The sequence below is a fragment of the Ovis aries genome, chromosome 3 (genome assembly GCF_016772045.2).
Source record: "Ovis aries strain OAR_USU_Benz2616 breed Rambouillet chromosome 3, ARS-UI_Ramb_v3.0, whole genome shotgun sequence".
Classification (NCBI taxonomy): domain Eukaryota; kingdom Metazoa; phylum Chordata; class Mammalia; order Artiodactyla; family Bovidae; genus Ovis; species Ovis aries.
The window spans coordinates 141,398,248-141,421,093 of record NC_056056.1 but is presented as its reverse complement, the minus strand read 5'-3'; the positions used below and the strand labels follow the sequence as shown (position 1 = coordinate 141,421,093).

General features: G+C 39.5%; 1 long non-coding RNA gene across 1 annotated transcript in view; it reads right to left on the bottom strand.

Annotated features, from left to right (window-relative positions):
* The window catches only part of LOC132659442 (uncharacterized), a 47,155-nt gene that overhangs the window by 11,677 nt on the left and 12,632 nt on the right, over nt 1-22,846 (bottom strand). The gene's annotated exons all lie outside the window — the stretch shown is intronic.

The window sequence follows — 22,846 nt, the reverse complement described above, 5'->3', positions numbered from 1 at the left end:
AAAAATGACATATAAAGTGTTCTTTCTTTTGGAAAAAGTTTGCTTCCTTTGGTGTCTAACATAGAAAGCAATAAAAGAGTAAATTCTTCTCATGCAGGACCCCATTAAGCAATGCCAATGCCTCATACAGCTTAAAGAACAAGAGCTTTCTTCACATTGCTATTATCATCACCACCACCATGATCATCACATTACCAACTGCTATACTGTAATATCTTTGGAAGTGTAATTTTGCAGCCTGCTCCAGTTACTTTTCAGGTTTATTGCTGCCCATGAAGAGTTTATGATTTAGGAACTTAGATTAAAGTATTATATTGCCATTCTTACAAGACTTTATTTCTTTTCTGTTTATATTTTTGGTGATTTTATTTGGTTCTAAGGAAGCTGTAAAATTCTATTATTTCTTCCAGTGCTGTGCTGTGTGCTAACTCACTTCAGTTGTGTCTGACTCCTTGTGACTCCATGGACGGACTATAGCCCAGTAGGCTCCTCTGTCCATGGGATTCTCTGCAAGAATATTGGAGTGGGTTGCCATTTCCTTCTCCAGGGGATCTTCCCAACCCAGGGACTGAACCTGCATATTTTGTGTCTCCTGCACTAGCAGGCAGGCTCTTTACCAGTAGCACCATCTGGGTAGCCCTGGCTGCAAATGTGCAACCCAACAAGCCTCCCTATGACCTCTTCAGTCTCCACTGAGGCTTCTAAGCTGGGGACAGATCCAATGAGATTATGGTCCCTGAGAAAAGTGCTTGAATAATCCAAATGTGTAGATAGAACCAGAGACAAGACATGATAACTAGTAATAAAAGACAGTTCTGAGTAATAGAATGGCATGTTTGGCCAGAGTTCAGGAAAGGGAGAGAACACTGGATCTGCTGGCAGCTGGGCAGACTTCATGGAAAAGTGTCTTGCACAAGAATAAGGTTTCCAGATCACTAAGATTAGAGGAAAGTTCCTCCAGATAACATAAATGGCTAATATGAAGGCTTAGAAATAGAAGGAGTAAAGATGTTCCTGAAGTGGTAAATAGATCTGTCTGCCTATAATGTGGTATTCATGAAGACAAGAAGTAGGAGGTAACTCAGGTTGTCTCAAGTCTTGAATGGCAGGCTGAGATTTAAATTTTGTTCTCCATTGATGTTGGAGTTATTGGAGATGTTTAGAATAGGAAAGTAGCAGGATGAAGGTGGTATTTTAAGATGTTTAATGCAGAAGCAAAGTACAGAATAGATGTGAGAGGAATGGAAATTACCTCCCTGGAATGGGAAGACACATTAGTTATTCCTATAAAATGCGAGGCATCTTTCTTTCATTTACTGAGTGTTTATTATAAGATGCAAACAATTCCAGGTCCCAAAGAAACAGTAGTTAACAAAGGTGGAGCTAGATTGTATGGGGCTTGAAGTTCAAACAATTTGAAGATCCTTCTTTAAGAAAAAGAGTACAAAATAACAAACACCAAATTAAATATAAGGAGAGAGTGGCCAAAATGGCCAAGCTGGAAGACCCTGAGCTCACCTCCTCTTATAGGCACAACAAAATTATAGGCATTATGGAGCAATTACTGACGAGAAAGACCAGAGAACTAGCAGAAAATATCTTCAACAACAAAAGATGTAAAGGAAGAACCAACCATAACAGGACAGATAGGAGGGCTAAGACACATTATCGCCAAGACCCATGCTCCTGGTCAGGTGAGCCACAAATGGGAGGATAATTACATTTGCAAAGATTCTTCCCAAAGAGTAAGGGGTCCAAGTGTCACTTTGAGCTCCCAAGACTAAGGGTCTTGCATTGGGAAGATAAGCCCCTAAAACATTTGGCTTAAATTCCAGCAGAAATTACTTTCAGGAGACTCAGAGTGCTGTGGAAAATATAGACTACACTCTTGAATAGCACAAACAAAATGTCATGCTTCGGGACCCAGGGTAGACACAATAATTTGAAGGGAACCTGGATCAGACCCACATGTTCATCTTGAGGAGGCTCCCAGAGAGACAGGAGGCAGCTGAAGCTCACCCTGGGGACATAGACTTGAGTGGCAGCCAATTTGGGGAGCTCATTCCACCACAAGGACACTGGTGCTGGTAATTGCCAGTTTGGATTGCTCCCTCTAACTTTATTAGCTCCAGAACCTAGCCTTACCTACCAGTTTGTTGACACCAATCCTGGGACACTTCAGGCCAAATTGCTAGCCAGGCAGGGACACAGCCCCACCCACCAACAGGCCTGATGCCTTAAGACCACCTGAGACCACAGCTGCCCCAGGACCTAACTATACCTGCCAGAGGGACCAGGACCTGGCCCTGATAACCTATTCTAGGAACTGCAGGACCCTGCAGCCAGAGATCATGGAACTATATCCACCCACCAGTGCACGAGCACTAGCACTCAAACCAGCCTCACCTGCCAGTGGGCAGGCATCAGCCCCAGGAATCCCTGACCCTACCCCAGCAGGCTTACACACCACCTCCAGATGTAAAGACACATATAGACGGAAAGTAAGGGGATGGGAAAAGGTATTCCATGTAAAGGGAAATTAAAAGAAAGCCAGGGCAGTAATACTTATATCAGACAAAATAGGCTTTAAAACAAAGACTGTAATAAGAGAGAAAAAGACATTACATAATGTCCAAAGGGTAAATACAAGAAGAAAATAAAACAACTGTAAATATATATGCACCCAACATAGGAGCAACTAAATTCATAAAGCAAATATTAACAAACAAAAAGGGAGAAACTGAAGATAACACAGTAATAGTAGGAGACTTTAAAACCCAACTGACATCATGGACCAACCCAGTCAGAAAATCAATAACAAAACACTGACTTTAAGTGATACGTTATATCAGATGTACTTAATAGGATATGTAGAACATTCCAAACAAAAGCAAAATACACATTCTTTTCAAGTGCACATGGAACATTCTCCAGGAGAAATCACATGCTAGGCCATAAAATAAATCTCAGTAAATTTAAGAAGATTGAAATTATATCAGGCATCTTTTCCAACCATATACTGCAAGACTAAAAACCAACTACAAGAAAAAAACCGCTTCAAAACACACAAACACATGGAGGCTAAACAATATGCTACTAGACAGTCAGTGAATCACTAAAAACAATCAAATGAAAAAAATTTAAAAATAACTAGAGATAAGTAAAAATGAAAATATAATGATCCAAAATCTTTGGAACTCAGCAAAACTGGTTCTAAAAGGGAAATTTATAATGATACAAGGCTACGTCAGGAGAAAAAAAAAAAATCTCAAACAACCTAAACTTACACCTAAAGGAACTAGAAGAACAAATAAAACCCAAGTAAGTAGGAGAGAATTCATAAAGATCAGAACTGAAAAAACAAAGGGAACTTAAAAATAGAAAAGATTGGTGAAATTAAGAGCTGTTATTTGAAAAGATGAGCAAAATTGATAACTCTTTAGCCAGAGTCACCAAGAGAAAAAGAGAGAAGGCCCAAATCAGTAAAACCAGAAATAAAAAAGGAGCAGTTACTACCAACACCACAGAAATAGGAAAGATCATGAGATTACTACAACAATTATATATCAATAAAATGAACAACGTTCAAGAAATGGGCAAATGTATACAAATTACAAGCTCCAAGACTGAAGGAGAAAGAAATAGAAAACATGAATAAACCAATTACCAGTAAGGAGGTTGAATCAGTAATTTAAAAAAACAAACAAACAAACAAAACTGTCAGCACATAGGCCAGTTATTGCACAAGCCATTCACTTTTTAAAGGACCCTTCTGACTGTGAAGAATGCAGTACAGTAAGACAAAAATGGAAACAGGAGTTACTAGAAATATCCTGGTAAGGGCTGATGCTTGCTTGACTATAGTGGTAGCTGTGAATGTAAAAAGAAGTTCATGAACTTTGGTATGGGATGAGAAAGATACCTTCACCTAAAGTTAAAAGCATGTCTGGCATATGCTGAAATTAAAAGTAAAGTAAGGTATTGGGACTTCAGTCATCAGGGAGTTACTGAAGATTTCTTGAGGGTAATTGATTGAATGAAGGTAGGGCTTTAAGAAGATTCAAGTGGGAATACAGTGCAGAATAGATTCAGGCAGAAGCAAAGTGCAGGAAAAGGAAAGAGATCTGACACAGGAAATGTGTTAGCAAATTCATTATTTCCGTGGTCCAGGAACTAGATGTTGAATCCTAAACCACAACATAAAGCTGCCGGTTGAAGCAATAAGAGAGGTGAGATCAGATGGTAATGGGCTGTTGGAGAGAAAGAGAGAACTGAAGGTCAAGGGCAAAATATTTTAGAAGTCAAAGTCTGAAAAAATGAAAGTTGCAAAAAGAAAAAGTGTGGTCTGTAGAATCAAAGCTGCAAAGTGTAGTGAAGTCATTCAGTCATGTCCAATTCTGTGATCCCATGGACTGTAGCCTACCAGGCTCTTCTGTCCATGGGATTTTCCAGGCAAGAATACTGGAGTGGGCTGCCATTTCCTTCTCCAGGGGATCTTTCCTACCTAGGGATCGAACCCGAACCCAGGTCTTCCACATTGTGGGCAGATGCTTTAGCATCTAAGCCACCAAGGAAACAAAGTGTAGTAGGATTGTATAAATGTTACATTTGCCAATTAGAAGCTCTTTCACAAGATTATAGAAAGCATTCTAGAATGATTGGATCAAAGACAGAGGTCCAAAATTTCAGGGACTATAAACAAGTAAAAGAAGGAAAAAGGATTTGTGGTGACTGTGATCCAGACAACAACCTTATACTTAGTGATTACCCATCAAGTGCAGAGGGAAAGGGAAACAAGTACATGTTTTACGATGAGAAGGCCAGCAGTAAAGGTTGCTATTTGTTCACCCTATACATTCTATATGAGAATTTAATTTACTTATAAAGATAAAAAAAATAAGTAAAAACAAACAATGGTTTCTCAATTATAGAAACAATACTTTACAATGAACATGGCATCCTTTTTTCATTCTGAACTACAGACAGTTTTTCTTCCCTTTAAAAAAAAAACAAACTGTTTCTTTCTTTGCCAAGAATATGAAAACATGGTTTATTCCTTTTTTATCCTCAGAAGTAGTTTCAGGGATCTCTGTTTGTAAGTGTGATGGGAGCAAAGAAACCATTTTTTAAAGAAAGGCAGTTCACTTATTGACGTTTTACACATTATCCAGTTTTGACCAAACCGATACTTTGCTACACTGGACAATCTTTAAAGCATCTCCTCTGATAGATTTGGCAAAGAAATGGAAGTTTTTTGAAGTTACTGCGTTTTTCTTTCTTTCTTCTGTAACTTATTCAACAAGTAGTTCACATGAGTCACAAGGCCAGGTTGCTTAAAATTTGAGATATTTCCAAGAAAACTGAAGGGGTGGGAGAGGGTGATATTGGCATCTATAGGAAGACAAATTAATATTATAGAAAAATGCTCCTATGTTTCTGAAGAGTTGACACCTAATTTTAATTGCTCATTCATAAACTATAATAGTAAAACATTATTATTCTCCTCTGCAAATAAATGGATGGTGAGGCAGACTTCTTTAGCTCTTGTGTTTAAGAGAGAGTGGCAAGGTACTGGATTCAAGTAAATCTAAGCTTGAAATCCTGTTTCATTACCTACTACCTATGCCAAAGTCTACTAACTACTCTAAATGTTCATTGACAATTTATTTTAATTGAACATAAAACACTTTATTTTTAAAATTTTTTTAATTGATGGAAAATTGCTTTATAACATTGTGTTAGTTTCTGCCATACCACAACGTGAATCAGTCATAATTATTTATTTATTCTCCTGCTCCTGAGCCTCTCTCCTCTCCCATCACCCTGCTCTAGGTCATCACAGAGCTCCAGGTTGGGCTCTCTGTGTTATAAAGCAACTTCCCACTAACTATCTTATATAAAGTAGAACACACTGTGTTTTAGCAGAGTCCAAGGCTACACATCTGTAGATTACATTTCTCAGCCTCCTTTGCAACTAGATGTGGCCATGCATCTAAATTAAGATTGGAAGGATATGAGCAGAAAAGATAGCTCCAGTTTCTGGGTTATCTCCTTCAGGACAAAGCCACTTGTGCAATATATTGGGTTGGGCAAAGTTTCCTTCAGTTTTAAAGTAAAAATAACAGACACATTTTTCATTTTCCCCTAGAACTTTATTGAACAATGTATTCACCATTTTGTTTCACGACCTTCTGTCATTTTTCAGGCAACTTCACAGTTTCATCTTCCTGGAACTTTTCATCTTTTTGAGCAAACAACTGTCCCAGGTGCCTTTTGCAGTCTCCCAGGAATTGAAAATTTTTTCCACTATGAGAATTTTGTAAAGACAGAAATAAATGGAAACCCTAAAGTACCATGTCTGGTGAATATGGTGGATGAATCAGAACTTCCCAGCCAAGCTGTAACAGTTTTTGCCTGGTCATCAAAGAAACATGTGGTCTTATGTTATCCTGATGGAAGATTATGTGTTTTCTGTTGACTAATTCCAGATACTTTTTGGCGAATGCTGCTTTCAGTTGGTCTAATTGGAAACAGTACTTATTGGAGTTAATCCTTTGGTTTTCCGGAAGACTCACATTATAAAGGACTCCTTGCCACCCCCATCATATATACAACATCACCTTTTTCGGATGAAGACCGACTTTTGGTGTGGTCATTCATTTTGCTTGCCCCATGATCTTTTCCATCCAACATTATTGTACAGTATCCACTTTTCATTATCTGTCACAATTTGCTTTAAAAATGGTACACTGTTGTTATCTTTAGGTAGAGAGTCACATGCAGAAATACAGTCAAGAAGGTTTAATACAGTCAAAAGGCTTTTCTTGCTTAACTTATGTGGAACCCAAACATCAAAGTGATTAACATAACCAAGCTGGTACAAAAGATTTTCAACACTTGATCTGGATATTTTGAGTATGTTGGCTATTTCCCACATGGTATAATGTTGATTGCTCTCAGTTAATGTCTTAATTTGAGAGCTATCAACTTCCAACTGGTCTACCTGATGGTAGAGATTGGTCCAGTGAGAAATCTACAGCACAGAACTTTGCAAATCGCTTTTGACACATTTGATCAGTCACAGAACATTTTCCATAAACTGCACAAACCTTTTCTGCATTTCAGTTGCATTTTTACCTTTCTTGAAATAGTAAGACATAATATGCTTTAAATTTTTTTTCTTCCATCACCAATATTAAAATGGCTACACAAAAATTCACCAATTTTGATAATTTTTTAAATGTATGCTGATGTGGCAACTGTCACAATACAATCTAACAATTGTTTTGAATGAAGTTAAAGAAAACTAAGTGCTCCTAGAGCCATTTTATGAAAAAAACCAACAAACTCATTAGCCAACACATTATTTTCTTTCCTTTCCCACAACCTGGAACATGTGTATGTTGGTGACTGAGCTTTGGCCATGCAGGAGATGGCAGTAGCAATAGAAAGGGAATCTGGGCCCCAGAATAACCCTATAGGATAGAGTTGCTCCAGCAACCTGGAACGCTCACACTGGGGCTGTTAAGAAATAAACAGAAATAAGGGCTTCCCTGGTGGTTCAGATGATAAAGAATCTGCCTGCAATGCAGAAGACCTGGGTTCAATCCCTGGGTCAGGAAGATTCCCTGGAGAATGGAATGACAAACCACTCCAGTATTCTTGCCTGGAAAATTTCATGAACAAAGGAGCTTGGTGGGCTACAATTCACAGTGTTGCAAAGAGTCGGACACAACTGAGCAAATTTGACTCACTCACTAATTAATTAGGCCACTATATTTTCTGGTTTCTTCATTACAGCAGTTCAGACTGTAACTTCAACAATTCTTGTGTAAACAGAATAATACCTACATCTCATCTTTGTTGTGAAGCCTAAGTGAGAAATACACAGGAGGACTGGAGCCTGGCAAATGAAAGGAGCATGATAAATATTTGTTGTCTTCTGTTCAACAACTTAGGAAAACATGTTTTTTGTACTTTTTCAATGAATCTAAAGTATAGAGACTGAATGTCAGGGTTAATGATACAGCTGAATCATACAGCTGTATATTTTGCACAGTACAAAATACACTCCAGTCTAAGACACTCCAAGTGTTGTTTGAATAAACTCAGGAAATCATTGAGTTAATCAGATGAAGTCCAGTTGGTCCAGCAACAAGGTTCCCTGTTAAATCTCCAGTGTTTAGCACAACACTGGCCCCTGATAGGCCCTAGATAAATTCCAAGCTGTGAGTGCTCAGGAATCTCTAGTGATAGCTCTACAGTTGTGAGGGTGGGTTGATGTTGTGAAAGTGAAAGTGAAGTCACTCAGTCGCGTCTGACTCTTCGAAATCCCATGGGCTGCAGCCCACCAGGCTTCTCCATCCATGGGATTTTCCAGGCAAGAGTACTGGAGTGGGGTGCCATCACCTTCTCCGTATGTGTGAAAGTCCCTAGCAAATCAAAAAACTTTTAAAAAGCACTCAGAAGTTTTCATCACACTGTAAGCTCCCTGCCCCCAACTTTTTTTTTTTGCATTCATGAACATTTTAAATTAAATTTTCCCAATACCCCAGTAGGTAGGTAAGATATATTCCAGAGACAACATTAACATGGCATATTCAAAGACATCTAGAAGCTAAGTGTACAGCTGAGCTGGAATTCTCCTTACTGTGGTGCTTACAATTCAGTGACTAATCTATGTATAACATGTGACCCTTAATATCTCCAAGGTAGCTGTTTGGATGTCATGCCCTCCACAATTTCCCAGAACTAACTGAACCATTCTAGACTCAGAATGGTCCACAAAATAGGCAACCATCTCCTAATTTTTCATCAGGAAAAAAATGATCTAGGGGGTCACCAGGTCAATTCATCCATGATGTCCCATCACAGCAATCAAAATTCTAGTCCAAACTGTCTTCAAAATTTCATTTTTCACCACCAGCCCTCCAGCCTTTTCATCATATCCACACCATTGCTGTGTTTCTTTTCCAGCATGACCTTGGCTTTCCATTTCTGTTTCTTAATGGCTTAATGGCAAGAGCGGTATGCCATTGAGCCTGATGTCATTATTTTTCAAGTCCAGATATCATCTCAGACCTTGGTTGTTGAGGAGCAAGACGATATGCTTCTTGAGGGCCAGTACTGTGTCTTTTTTCCAGTGAATCCCAAGTGCATAGCACACAGTAAGACTCAATATTTCTTGAGTGTAGAGAACATTGATACATTATAAAATGAGTTAGCTATTTTTATCTTCATCACTTCTCTTCCCTCCCCCCAACCCAAGGAAGGAGCAAAATGACATGCAAAGTTAAGCAACTTTTCCAAGCTGGCTCGGTTTTTAAGTAGCAGAGTCAATATTTGCCCCAAACCTGGACTTTAGTGGCTCCACATTTTAAGATCTTTCCACTTTCAATCTAGATAAATACTTTTTTCGAGAGCAGACTTTGAGACAAGAAATATATTTGAGCACTAATAGATGAAGAAAAACAACCTTAAGGAGAAAGCATTTCAAGCATTTTTGTACATTTTACAAACTTGTCTAGGTACTATATAACCCTACAGCAGTGGTCACTTTTCCTACTCATTACTTTTAGAGACTATAAACTATTCTAAAGCACCCCTCCCATCTTATTCTAATGATCTTATAGTATAATTTGAACTTTGGGGATCCCTATGGAAAAAAAAGTTTATAGAATTTTTCCAAAAAGATCTTTGTTAAATAGCCAGACTAGCAAATCTCCAGCCTTCAACCCTGGGTGGTATTTACACTAGAGAGGAAAGAAAAAAGAGAGAAACCACCAGCAGAGCTATCATGTTCTAACTGGAGTTCATTTGCAACACCCCTTATACTGTCATCATGAGTATCAGAGCAACAGAAGAGTCACTGATCCTCGACAAGATAAGTTGCTGCTCTTCAGCGAGGGGATAAGCGGAATTTGTTTCTCTGGGCTGATAGCTACTGAGGTTTTGATTATAAAGAGCTGGTTATAACTGACTCAAGACTCAGAATTCAGAAGGGGACAGAGTTTTTCTTCCCAACATACTTTCCCTCCCAAAGTCTCTACTTTTATAAGCCATTGATATTTTTAGAGGCATGTTGTTTTTGCAACTGATATGAAAGATATTGGCTTAAGTACATTACAGTTGGATGTTTACGCAGTGATATTTACATATTAAAAAATCAGGTGAGAATGAAAAATTCCAGATGAAATTTTTTTTCTCTGTTTCGATTCAGAAGCGCTTTCTCCACGCTATCTCTGAATTACTAACTTGAAAGACATAAACTTGTAATTGAGCATCCTTCTGTATTTCTTCTTAGGATCCACTCAACTCAAATAAACTAAATTAATATTTATTTGTATTTAATATTGTATGTATGCCCAGGTTCACAAGGTTCCTCAAGTATTATCTGTAAATATTGTACTGGGTCTCAGATATTCATGATCATAAGGGCTTAATACTTTTTTCTTTCTGTCTTCATTCTTTCATTTTAACCCCTTACTTCTCTTACCACTCTCTCCTTTTTTTCTCTAACCTGAATCACAACGGTGGACTCTGTTCAGAGTGAGTGTTTGGAAACCATCTCAGTTCCCTTCCAATTTTTGCCCCTGGATGTGGGGATAGAAAAATATTCTTAGATTTTGCCATCATGAGTCTTAACTGGTGAACACTCTTTTGTGAGACATTGTAGCTGCAAAGAACAGTGGTAGAATTTGCCTTCAATCCCATTTGCTTTTCTGGAGCAATGATTGTACCTGAATAGTTTTGCACTCACATAGAAATCAAGTCTACCCCACAGCTACCCCAGTGGTAATGAAATACATGGGCAAGGAAGCTCCTACCCTACACAACCTTCCCTCTCCTGAACTCTGGGTCTTTTAAGATGTTTATTATATCTTGATAGAAAAAATGTTTTTCTCAAATTAGAACATATATGGAAAGATAATAAGGGAACAGAAATGTATTTGGGGAGGGGAGACCTTGGGGAGGAGGGACTTTAAATTGTTGACTTAGTGAAAAAGGGAAAAAAAATTTATGAAAGCAATGATCTTGCAACTTGTAGGCATTTGGTAGCAAACACTAAGCCTCTTTTCTATTTTCTTACTGTTGTTATGGGAGACAGGAGTGGGGCAGAGGAAGAGTGGATAGGACAGCTTGGGTATAGCCCAAGGACAGAAGAGTAAAGGGAAGCAGATTTAGATTAGAAAAATTCCTCATGAAGAAGAAGCTATGTAATGTCTCCTTTTAACACCTCATTTCTAAAATGTAGTCAGTTTTCTACTTGGAGGAGATATGAAAGTACCAAACAGCTAGTAAAACCAAACCATGCCAAATGTGGTACTAGTTGGATATAAAATAAACTTTCTTAGCAATCCACACTTGCAATCTGCATGTAGGAAGAGAATGAATACTCTCAAAATTCATTCCAAAAAATGTATAAAATATGTAATACAGTTATGATTGTTTAGGAACACTACACCTTTCATAAATTACTAAGAAAAAACTTTATTATTGGTTACAAAATTCATTTTAATTATGTTGCTTTGCTGAGTTCTTTTTTCTGGAATCCAGGAGATAAACAATAATTCCTTATTGCCTGCACACTTCTTCCACTGGTCCCGGCAGTTGGGTTGGGATTCCCAGCTTGCTCTCATGACCTTTTGGCACAGCGTCTAGTGACAGATTTATTGGGGAGAGCTGCTGGAAGAGGGAGGGACATAGTACTTCTGATTGTCAAAGAGGCAGCCCCAGTTTGCAGTGAACACAGTGTGGCATCCATGGCTTCACTCTAAGGTCAAACAGGAGACATCTTCTAATATGTTCAGTTTTTTTTTTTTTCATTTTTTTCACCATGGGCTTCCCTGATGGTTCAGACAGTAAAGAATCTGTCTGCAATGCAGGAGAACCAGGTTCAATCCCTGGGTCACGAAGATCCCCTGGTGAATGAAATGTCTACCCACTCCAGTATTCTTGCCTGAAAAATCCCATGGACAGAGGAGCCTGGCAGGCTACAGTCCATGGTAACACAAAGAGTTGGACTTGACTGAGAGATTAACACCTCACTTCACATATGTATACACCATAGATTTTACCTCCATTACTGGAGCATATTAAATGGAGTACAGAAAGATTCCAGCACAGTGTTTTATATTCTCATACCAAATTGAAAAAAAAGGATCTGATGCTCAAATACAATTAAGACATGTTTTGGTAAATAAAGGGAAGCATAATTCATTTCAGTAGGGCTTCTGTGAGTTTCTAAGGGAGGCACAGAGTGGGGCATTTCCATCACGTCTTTAATCACCAAAGTATCTTTTCTTCTTTTCAGCTTTTAATTTTTTTCTCTTTTAACCAGGACATGTCAAAGGACTGGAATACTAAACTGAAAGACTGTTTTAAAGTCTCTGTATGTCAATGGTTCAACAGACCTTTCAGAATCAGTCAGACACAATGATGAAGAATAAGCAGCTACTATTCATCAGGCATTATCCTAGCTGTTGGGTGGGTGGGTTCGTGCGTGCTAACTCACTTCAGTTATGTCTGATTCTTTGTGACTCTATGGGCCATAGCCAGCCAGGCTCCTCCGTTCATGGGTTCTGTAGGCAAGAATACTGGGATGGGTTGCCAAGCCTGCCTCCAGGGGATCTTCTTGACCCAAGGATTGAACCTGCGTCTGTTACATCTCCTGCATTGGCAGGCAGGCTCTTTACCACTAGCACCATCCAAGAAGCCCAGGGGATTAAAATAGACAAAGTATTTGCCCTCAGAGAACTTACATTTACTGAGCAGAGATAGGTAACAAACAAATAAACAAGGAAGCTTCACAAGTGCAGTGCAGAAGATAAAAGAGCCTTATGGGATCCATTTGAACTGAGAGCTGAATGAAAAAGAAGTCTTCCATGTGAAGACTGGAAGGAATACTTTGAGGAAGGAAGAGCAACAAGTATAAAAACCTTGACATGGAAACCCATTTGACTGATGTTTGTAGAAGTGAAAGAAGAAAAAGTGGCTGGAGTGGTTCCAACAAGAGTAAAGTGAAGGGAGATAAAGGCAGTGACCAGCAGGGCCAAGTAAGGGAATATATTTTTCCAGCTAAATGTGGCAATAAGACACTGGACCCTCTTGCTTGGGAGTTGTTAATTTGTTATCATTTTTTCATTTTTTATCTTGAACTACTTTCAAAATTCAGAGAAGATGCAAGAATATACAAAGAACTACCGTATACCTTCCACCTATGTGCCCCTCAAAACCATAGCATAACTATTGAAATTAAGAAATTGATACAAACCTATAAGCTAAGAGGCCCCATTTAATTTCTATAATATTCCTAATAATATACTTTATAGAAAATTGTCATCTTTAGGTAGAAGATTCAATCTAAAACCATGGGTTGAATTTAATTGTCATATCTCTCTAATCTACTTCAACCTGGAATAGTTCCTCTGTCTTTCCTTGTCTTCTAAGACCTAGACATTTTGAAAGGTTGCAGGCCAACTATTCTGCAGAATGCCCCTCAGTTTGGGTTTCTCTGAGGTTTCTTCAAAATTAGATTCACATTATGCTTTTTTGGTAGGAAATTCACACAAGTTGTGCTGTATTCTTCTCAGCCAACATGTAAGAGAGTGCATGACATTAATTTGTCTCATTCCTATAACACTGATTTTGATTCAGTTCAGTTCAGTCGCTCAGTCATGTCTGACTCTTTGTGACCCCATGAATCGCAGCACGCCAGGCCTCCCTGTCCATCACCATCTCCTGGAGTTCACTCAGACTCACATGCATCGAGTCAGTGATGCCATCCAGCCATCTCATCCTCGGTCGTCCCCTTCTCCTCCTGCCCCCAATCCCTCCCAGCATCAAAGTCTTTTCCAATGAGTCAACTCTTCTCATGAGGTGGCCAAAGTACTGGAGTTTCAGCTTTAGCATCATTCCTTCCAAAGAAATCCCAGGGCTGATCTCCTTCAGAATGGACTGGTTGGATCTCCTTGCAGTCGAAGGGACTTTCAAGAGTCTTCTCCAACACCACGGTTCAAAAGCATCAATTCTTCGGCACTCAGCCTTCTTTGCAGTCCAACTCTCACATCCATACCTGACCACAGGAAAAACCATAGCCTTGACTAGATGGACCTTAGTCGGCAAAGTAATGTCTCTGCTTTTGAATATACTATGACAATTCCATGCTCTAAAGGAGTATCCACCACTAATGGAGTTGGTAATGGTGGGAACTGAGCTGTAGGAGTTGCTTGTATATTTTTGAGATTAGTTGTTTGTCAGTTGCTTCGTTTGCTATTATTTTCCCCCTTTCAGAAGGCTGTCTTTTCACCTTGTTTATAGTTCCCTTTGTTGTACAGAAGCTTTTAATTTTAACTAGGTCCCATTTGTTTATTTTTGCTTTTATTTCCAGTATTCTGGGAGGTGGGTCATAGAGGATCCTGCTGTGATTTATGTTGGAGAGGGTTTTGCCTATGTTCTCCTCTAGGAGTTTTATAGTTTCTGGTCTTATGTTTAGATCTTTAATCCATTTTGAGTTTACTTTTGTGTATAGTGTTAGAAAGTGTTCTAGTTTCATTCTTTTACAAGTGGTTGACCAGTTTTCCCAGCACCACTTAAAGAAATTGTCTTTAATCCATTGTATGTTCTTGCCTCCTTTGTCAAAGATAAGGTGTCCATAGGTGTGTGGGTTTATCTCTGGGCTTCCTATTTTGTTCCATTGATCTATATTTCTGTCTTTGTGCCAGTACCATATTGTCTTGATGACTGTGGCTTTGTAGTAGAGCCTGAAGTCAGGTAGGTTGATTCCTCCAGTTCCATTCTTCTTTCTCAAGATTGCTTTGGCTATTTGAGGTTTTTTGTATTTCCATACAAATTGTGAAATTATTTGTTCTAGCTCTATGAAAAATGCCACTGGTAGCTTGTTAGGGATTGCATTGAATCTGTAGATTGCTTTGGGTAGTATACTCATTTTCACTATATTGATTCTTCTGATCCATGAACATGGTATATTTCTCCATCTATTAGTGTCCTCTTTGATTTCTTTCACCAGTGTTTTATAGTTTTCTGTATATGGGCCTTTAGTTTCTTTAGGTAGATATACCCCTAAGTATTTTATTCTTTTCGTTGCAATGGTGAATGGAATTGTTTCCTTACTTTATTTTTCTACTTTTTCATTATTAGTGTACAAGAATGTAAGGGATTTCTGTGTGTTGATTTTATATCCTGCAACTTTACTATATTCATTGATTAGCTCTAGTAATTTTCTGGTGGAGTCTTTAGGGTTTTCTATGTAGCAGATCCAAAATCACTGCAGATGGTGATTTCAGCCATGAAATTAAAAGACGCTTACTCCTTGGAAGAAAAGCTATGATCAACCTAGATAGCATATTCAAAAGCAGAGACATTAGTTTGCCAAATAAGGTCCGTCTAGTGAAGGCTATGGTTTTTCCAATAGTCATGTATGGATGTGAGAGTTGGACTGTGAAGAAGGCTGAGTGCTGAAGAATCGGTGCTTTTGAACTGTGGTGTTGGAGGAGACTCTTGAGAGTCCCTTGGACTGCAAAGAGATCCAACCAGTCCATTCTGAAGGAGATCATCCCTGGGTGTTCTTTGGAAGGAATGATGCTAAAGCTGAAACTCCAGTACTTTGGCCACCTCATGAGAAGAGTTGACTCATTGGAAAAGACTTTGATGCTGGGAGGGTTTGGTGGCAAGAGGAGAAGGGGACGACAGAGGATGAGATGGCTGGATGGCATCACTGACTCGATGGACATGAGTCTGAGTGAACTCCGGGAGTTGGTGATGGACAGGGAGGCCTGGCGTGCTGCAATTCATGGGGTCGCAAAGAGTCGGACACGACTGAACGACTAAACCGAACTGATGTAGAGGATCATGTCATCTGCAAACAGTGAGAGTTTTACTTCTTTTCCAATTTGGACTGCTTTTATTTCTTTTTCTGCTCTGATTGCTGTGGCCAAAACTTCCAGAACTATGTTCAATAGTAGTGGTGAGAGTGGGCACCCCCTGTCTTGTTCCTGACTTTAGGGGAAATGCTTTCAATTTTTCACCATTGAGGATAATGTTTGCTGTGGGTTTGTCATATATAGCTTTTATTATGTTGAGGTATGTTCCTGCTATTCCTGCTTTCTGGAGAGTTTTTTTAATCATAAATGGATGTTGAATTTTGTCAAAGGCCTTCTCTGCATCTATTGGCTTTTATTTTTCAGTTTGTTAATGTGGTGAATTACATTGATTGATTTGTGGATATTGAAGAATCCTTGCATCCCTGGGATAAAGCCCACTTGGTCATGGTGTATGATCTTTTTAATGTGTTGTTAGATTCTGATTGCTAGAATTTTGTTAAGGTTTTTTGCACCTATGTTCATCAGTGATATTGGCCTGTAGTTTTCTTTTTTTGTGGCATCTTTGTCAGGTTTTGGTATTAGGGTGATGGTGGCCTCATAGAATGAGTTTGGAAGTTTACCTTTCTCTGCAATTTTCTGGAAGAGTTTGAGTAGGATAGGTGTTACCTCTATAATTATGTCTTAATATCATTAAATATCTAGGGAGTGTTCCAGTTTCCTCAGTTGTGGAGGGTTTTAAGCAGGAACATAATATATTCATCTAGAGATTTTCAAAGAATCTCTTTAGTCACTGAATGAAGAATGGGTTGTAGGGTAGCAAAGAGGGAAATTAAGAAGATCGGATAAAATTTTGCTGACTGCTTTAGTCAGCTATGATGGTTACTTGGATCAGGGGCATTATGGGAGATAACAAAATGCTTAATGCATTTTGGAAGTAGAATGAATCAGATCTATTGAATAGATAGGATATGGATGGGAGAAAAATAGAGGAATGAAGAAGCATTCCTTTGATTATACCATCAATTTCCACCCCTTCTTTCCCTCTGTTGAACTTATCTTCCAAAATCCCATCCTAGTTATATCAAACTGTCCACCTATTTGATACATGGACCTGAGTATCAGAATGTGCCTGGAAAAAAAATATGAGCATGCTAACAGGTTTTATTTTATATTCTTGACTTCATATGTGTCTCTAGTATGATCCTATGCTGTTTCACTAGTACATTTACTTTCCAGCTCTCTTAGATAGTATTCCAAACCTTCTCCTTGCTTAAACATCCTTCCACATTCTCATGCTTGCTACTGACCTGTGTTTTCTATTTTAGGTGTTTCCATGTTACTCAATGGGTAAGGAATCCACCTGCAATGCAGGAGATGAGGGTTCAATCCCTGGGTCAGAAAGCTCCCCTGGAGGAGAGCATGGCAACCCACTCCAGTAGTCTTACCTGGAGAATCCCATGCACTGAGGAGCCTGGTGGGCTACAGTCCATAAGGTAGCAAAGAGCAGGACACTACTGAAGCAACTGAGCATGCTAGCATGCAGCATCCACAAGCAAATAGAAATTATTTGATAGTTTTCAGATCTTGAGCACATTGTATTACATCAATCACAAAAAGACAAACACTATATAATCCTATGTACATGAGGTGTGTAAAGTAACTCAACTCATAAAACTTTCTGTTCTATGGTGCTTGCAGGGCTGGGGGGAGGGGAAATGGGAGTTTTTCAATGAGCATAGAGTTTCAGTTTTGCAAGAAGACATTCTAGAGATCTGTTGTACAACGTGAATATATGTAACCCTAAGGATCCGACACTTAGAAATGCTGCTGCTGCTGCTGCTGCTAAGTTGCTTCAGTCGTGTCCACCTCTGTGCAACCCCATAGACAGCAGCCCATCAGGCTCCCCCGTCCCTGGAATTCTCCAGGCAAGAACACTGGAGTGGGTTGCCATTTCCTTCTCCAATGCATGAAAATGAAAAGTGAAAGTGAAGTCACTCAGTCGTGCCCAACTCCTAGTGACCCCATGGACTGCAGCCTACCAGGCTCCTCCATCCATGGGATTTTCTAGGCAAGAGTACTGGACTGGGTTGCCATTGCCTTCTCCTAGAAATGCTTAGGATGATAAATTTTACCTTACATGGTCTTTATCACAATTAAAGGGGAAAAAAAAAATCTTTCAGTCTGCAATGCAATCCACTCTCAGTCTGCAATGCAATCCACTCTCAGTCCAGTGCATGGTGTTCACCCCAGGTTTCCTGTCCCTGGCTACTGCCTCCCTTACCATCTGGTCTCAGGCACTTCCACATTCAAGCAGAGGTGCCAATGAAAACAAAACAGAGATATCTGTGCAGAGCTACTGCCACAAGAAAACCCTGCCAATACAGAAAGAAACGTGAAGATGTCTAGCGGAAAGTCTCAGAACTTTCAGGCTGCAGCCCAGACTACAGAGGAAGTCGCCTTATGAGCCTGTCAGAAAGAAGAGGGTGTTGGGACCCCTGAAGAAGTCTGAGGAAGATACTAAGAACGGAATGTAGGTGAAGGAGGACTGGCCAGGACAGCACAGCGAGTAACAAATTTTAGCATTACCAACAATTACTATGCCAAGGAACTCAGGGAGTGGAGGAAAGGGGACGTGTGTGCTGCTCAGGGTGGGTGAGAACTGACTTCCCCCAATGCCTGGAGGATAGAGCCAAGACCCAAGTATCTGGCTCTTTTCATTTTTTTTAATTCAAGAATTTTGAGGGGCTTCAAGTCTAGTTTTGGGGGGGAATTTAATGTTGAGCTGGGCTCACCACTCCATTCTTGGGCGGGTATTTGTTGCCTTTACTATGCAACCAGAATGACATTTAGCGCTTGTCAAAAACGTCCCAGTGGAGCACTTATTTAACTTGGCTACTAATTCTAGGACATCTTTTGTGATTTCTTCCATGATAATCTACAGGGCAAAAATGTGTAATTGCTGAAAATAACACATGAAAATCAACACATAAATAAATGTTTCTTTATAGATAGCCATTAGTGCAGATTGTTTACCTGCTGAAACAGCCTTGTCTCAGAGCTGTCTCAGACCCTTCCAAATGTTGAGTCAAAAGACAGGAGAATATAAACCAGGGTGGGCAAACGTTCTGTAAAGGTGAATATTTTCAGATGTGCAGGCCATTTGGCTCAGTAAATGATTCCAAGAAGGCTTATATAATTCTGAGAGTTGACTATACTCATACAACAGGTTCCTTCTTGTGAATTGCAAAAATATCTAGAAAAGTTCTAGAAAAAGGAATTTTACCTCACATTCACTCACAAAGTGATTTGTGAATTAAATGCTAGTGAAAATGAAGATTATAAGGCAGGTCAACGGGCCATGGGGAATCATGCCTTCGTGTGGTTTGTCCACTTCCCTAAACCATTACTCTAGTTGTTATAGAAAGTTATTTCTAATTTTTAGAAGTGTGAGACCCTCGTATCATTTTTTCCTGATGCCTCACCTAGCTTGGGTCCCTGGTGGCTCTAGTAGTAAAGAACCCACCTGCCAATGCAGGAGACTCAGGTTCCATCCCTAAGTGGGGAAGATCTCCTGGAGAAGGGCATGGCAACCCACTCCAGTATTCTTGCCTGGAGAATCCCATCGACAGAAGAGCCTGGCAGGTACAGCCCATAAGGTCACAAAAAGTCAGACACAACTGAAGTGACTTAGCACACACCTAGCTTAGCAGAGTATTATATATTTTAAAATGGGGTTAAGGACTTCTCTGGTAGTCCAATGGTTAAGAACCTGTTTGCCGATGCAGGGGACACAGTTTGGATCCCTGGTCTGGGAAAATTCCACATACCATGGGGCAACTAAGCCCATGTACCACACTGCTAAGTCCATGCACTAGAGCCTGTGAGCTGCAACTACTGAAGCCCTCCAGCCCTAGAACCCAGGCTCCGCAACAGGAGAAACCACCACAATGAGAAGCCAGTGCCCCACAACTAAAGAGTAGCCCTCACTTGCTACAACTAAGGAAGCCAGTGTGCAGCAACGAAGACCCAGCACTGCCCCCAACAAACAAACAAACATGAAAAATGGGATTCAAATCAAAATAACTTTAAAGTTTTGTTATAGAAATCCCCCTCCTCACCAGCAATGACTTAGATTCTGTAGTATCAAACTGGCTGTGTGAACATGTAGGGATATTTGATATTTTCCATCCTGTACCGCAGCTGAGGACCAGCTATAGGCCAAGCTGAAGCCTCCACTCAGTTTCATAGCAAAGAACATAAACAAAACAAACAGAACAAAAGCCAAGTCGGAAAGTTTCTTTTTTAAGAAAGCGTCCTGCCCACCTCTAATCTACCTGTCCTGACACTGTGATTCCAATCTAAGCCAGTATTGTAGGTAATCCTTATTCTAATTGTTGCTGTAATCCTTCTGCCACTGCAGGAAAGTGAAGCAGCCCTGAGTTGGGGCTTTGGAGACTGCCAGAGGGGAGGCACTTTACTTACTTTGTTCCAACCTCTTTAAGTGAAGTTTGTTTGTCAATCTTCCCTAGCAAAATAAAACCAAAAATATCTACCTCTGAAAATTTAGTAACCAAAGAGCCATCTGAGACTTTGCTGGTGGCTGAACTGAACAGTGGTTAAGAATTCATTTCTCAATGCAAGGGACATGGGTTTGACCCCTGGTCTGGGAAGATCCCACATGCCCCAGGACAACTAAGCCTGTGCACCACAACTACTGAGCCCACAGTCAACAACTACTGAACCCCATGTGCCTAGAGTCCATGCTCTGCAATAAGAGAAGCCCCACAATGAGAAGTCCATACACCCCAGAATAGTAAATAAATAAATAAATAAATTTATTGTTGTTGCTTAGTCACTAAATTGTGTTTGACTCTTTGTGACTCCACGGACTGTAGTCCACCTGCCAGGCTCCTCTGTCCATGGGATTCCCAGGCAAAAATCCTGGAGTGGGTTGTCATTTTCTTCTCAGGGGATCTTCCTGACCCAGAGATCAAACCCTTATCTTCTGTATTGGCAGGCAAGTTCTTTACCACTGAGCCACAAGGGAAGCTCAAATAAATAAATATTTTTAAAAATTATTTGGATTAATTCATTGCTTTTAAGCAGGGCTACAGGTAATCTGGCCTAAATTGCCCTAAGGAAAACAATTCTAATCCCAAATTTCTGCTTTGCCAATATTAGAACACTCTTTCCTCAGAACTCAGGTTATCACATAATCAAAGAGATTAATACCCTTATCAAAGACCACTTTCCCACTTCATTTACTCATTTTTCTGTACATAAGAAAGATGGATCTTGGGGAATGATAATAAATCAATATAGAATCTAGAAAATCAGTTACAATCTGAGTTCTCTCTTCCCTGGAGCAAATCAACCCAATCCTTGGTACTAGCTCGGAAGCTGACACATTCATTTGTCTTTTCTTCAATAAATAGAGAACACGTGAAGAAGGAGTTTACTTTTACTGGGAGGTACAAGTTCTCAGGGCCCTTTTTTAAGATTATAAACTGACAGGTCATTTCCACATAGAGTGGGTGGAGCCATCAATTTTGCACCCTAGCCTTGCTACTTGTGAATGTGATCTTACCTAGAGAGGCCCTATAGTAGGGTGGTTAGAGGCAAAGACTCTGGAGTCACACTGTTTGGGTTCAAACCTTGATCTAATGGAAAGATCCGTCATTTGTTATGTAGCTTGGTGCTCTAACTTAGCACCAATAATGGTAGAATAATCTGCAAGTGTATATCTCCTATTGTAATGCCACAAGGAAACAAGAGCATCTCTTATGACAGATTCGTGCCAAAAATATTTTGCTTGAATCTAGTAACCTCTCACTTAATGTCCAGTTTACAACAAATGCTAGACATTGAACAGCATTAGGGGAAAAAAATCATTCACATTCTCTTCTCTTGAAAACATCAAGGAATATAATCAGTTGCATGTGTGAAATGTATAAGATGTATAAAAGCCTTGACCATTAAAATCTCTGAGGTTTAAATATGGATTAGGTATTAGTTGGTATGAGAGAAGTATCTTCTTTGTGAATATATTATTTCTGTAGGGCTGGTATGTTATGAGGTCTCCAGGAATAACATGATTCAGTGAAATATATGCAAAGAGACAAACAGATAAAACATGTAAAACAGAATATTTGCAATTGCTGAGACTTGGTAATGAATGTATAGATGTCTGTTACATTATTCTTTCAACTTTTCTGTATGTCTGAAAGCTTTCCAAATAAACATTTGAGGGGAAAATGATAGCTTCTACAGCTCCTACCTAAACATTTACCAACACACCTGCATCAGCATTCATATACTATGTCTTTCCTGTGGTTTTTGTGATGGAAGTTTTATTTTGCTTTGTACAGTCATTGTCTTCATGATTTCGCAGAGCTTATCACTTTCACTTACCTGAGGACATTATGTCAGCAATCTTTCCTTTTCTCTCCCACATGAAAAATTTTCCCTCTTTTGGCCCACATACCTTTCTATCTACTGATGCATTTCCCCACTACCTTTTACAAAAAACTCCAATTCAATTTCATAAATGTTTACTGAATACCTACTATGTGCTGAGGATATAGTAATGAACAAAAGACAAAACCACCACTCTAGTGGAACTCATCTTTTAGTTGGTGAACACAGATAATAAACAAAATAAGTAAACAAATGATGTATGAGAGGAGACTAGGAACTAAAGAGAAAATAGAGCAAAGTAAGAAAGAGGGTGTACGTATGTAGATGTATCCAGGTGTGCTAACAACCTGTATAAAACATCGTACAGACAGAGCCTTATACCAAGGCACATGACTTGCCAAGCAGAGCCTCAGCTAGAATTCAGGCTTCACTTTATTTCCCTTGACAAGACACCTGTATAGAATAAACATCCTGCACAACCTTGTGGAGTGACTCTGGAGCTTTTGCAATTTAAATACAGTGGCTTTGTAAATACCTTCTGTTTTCCTAGTGTTAGAATGAAGAGCCGTTGTTGAGCAGAGAGCAAT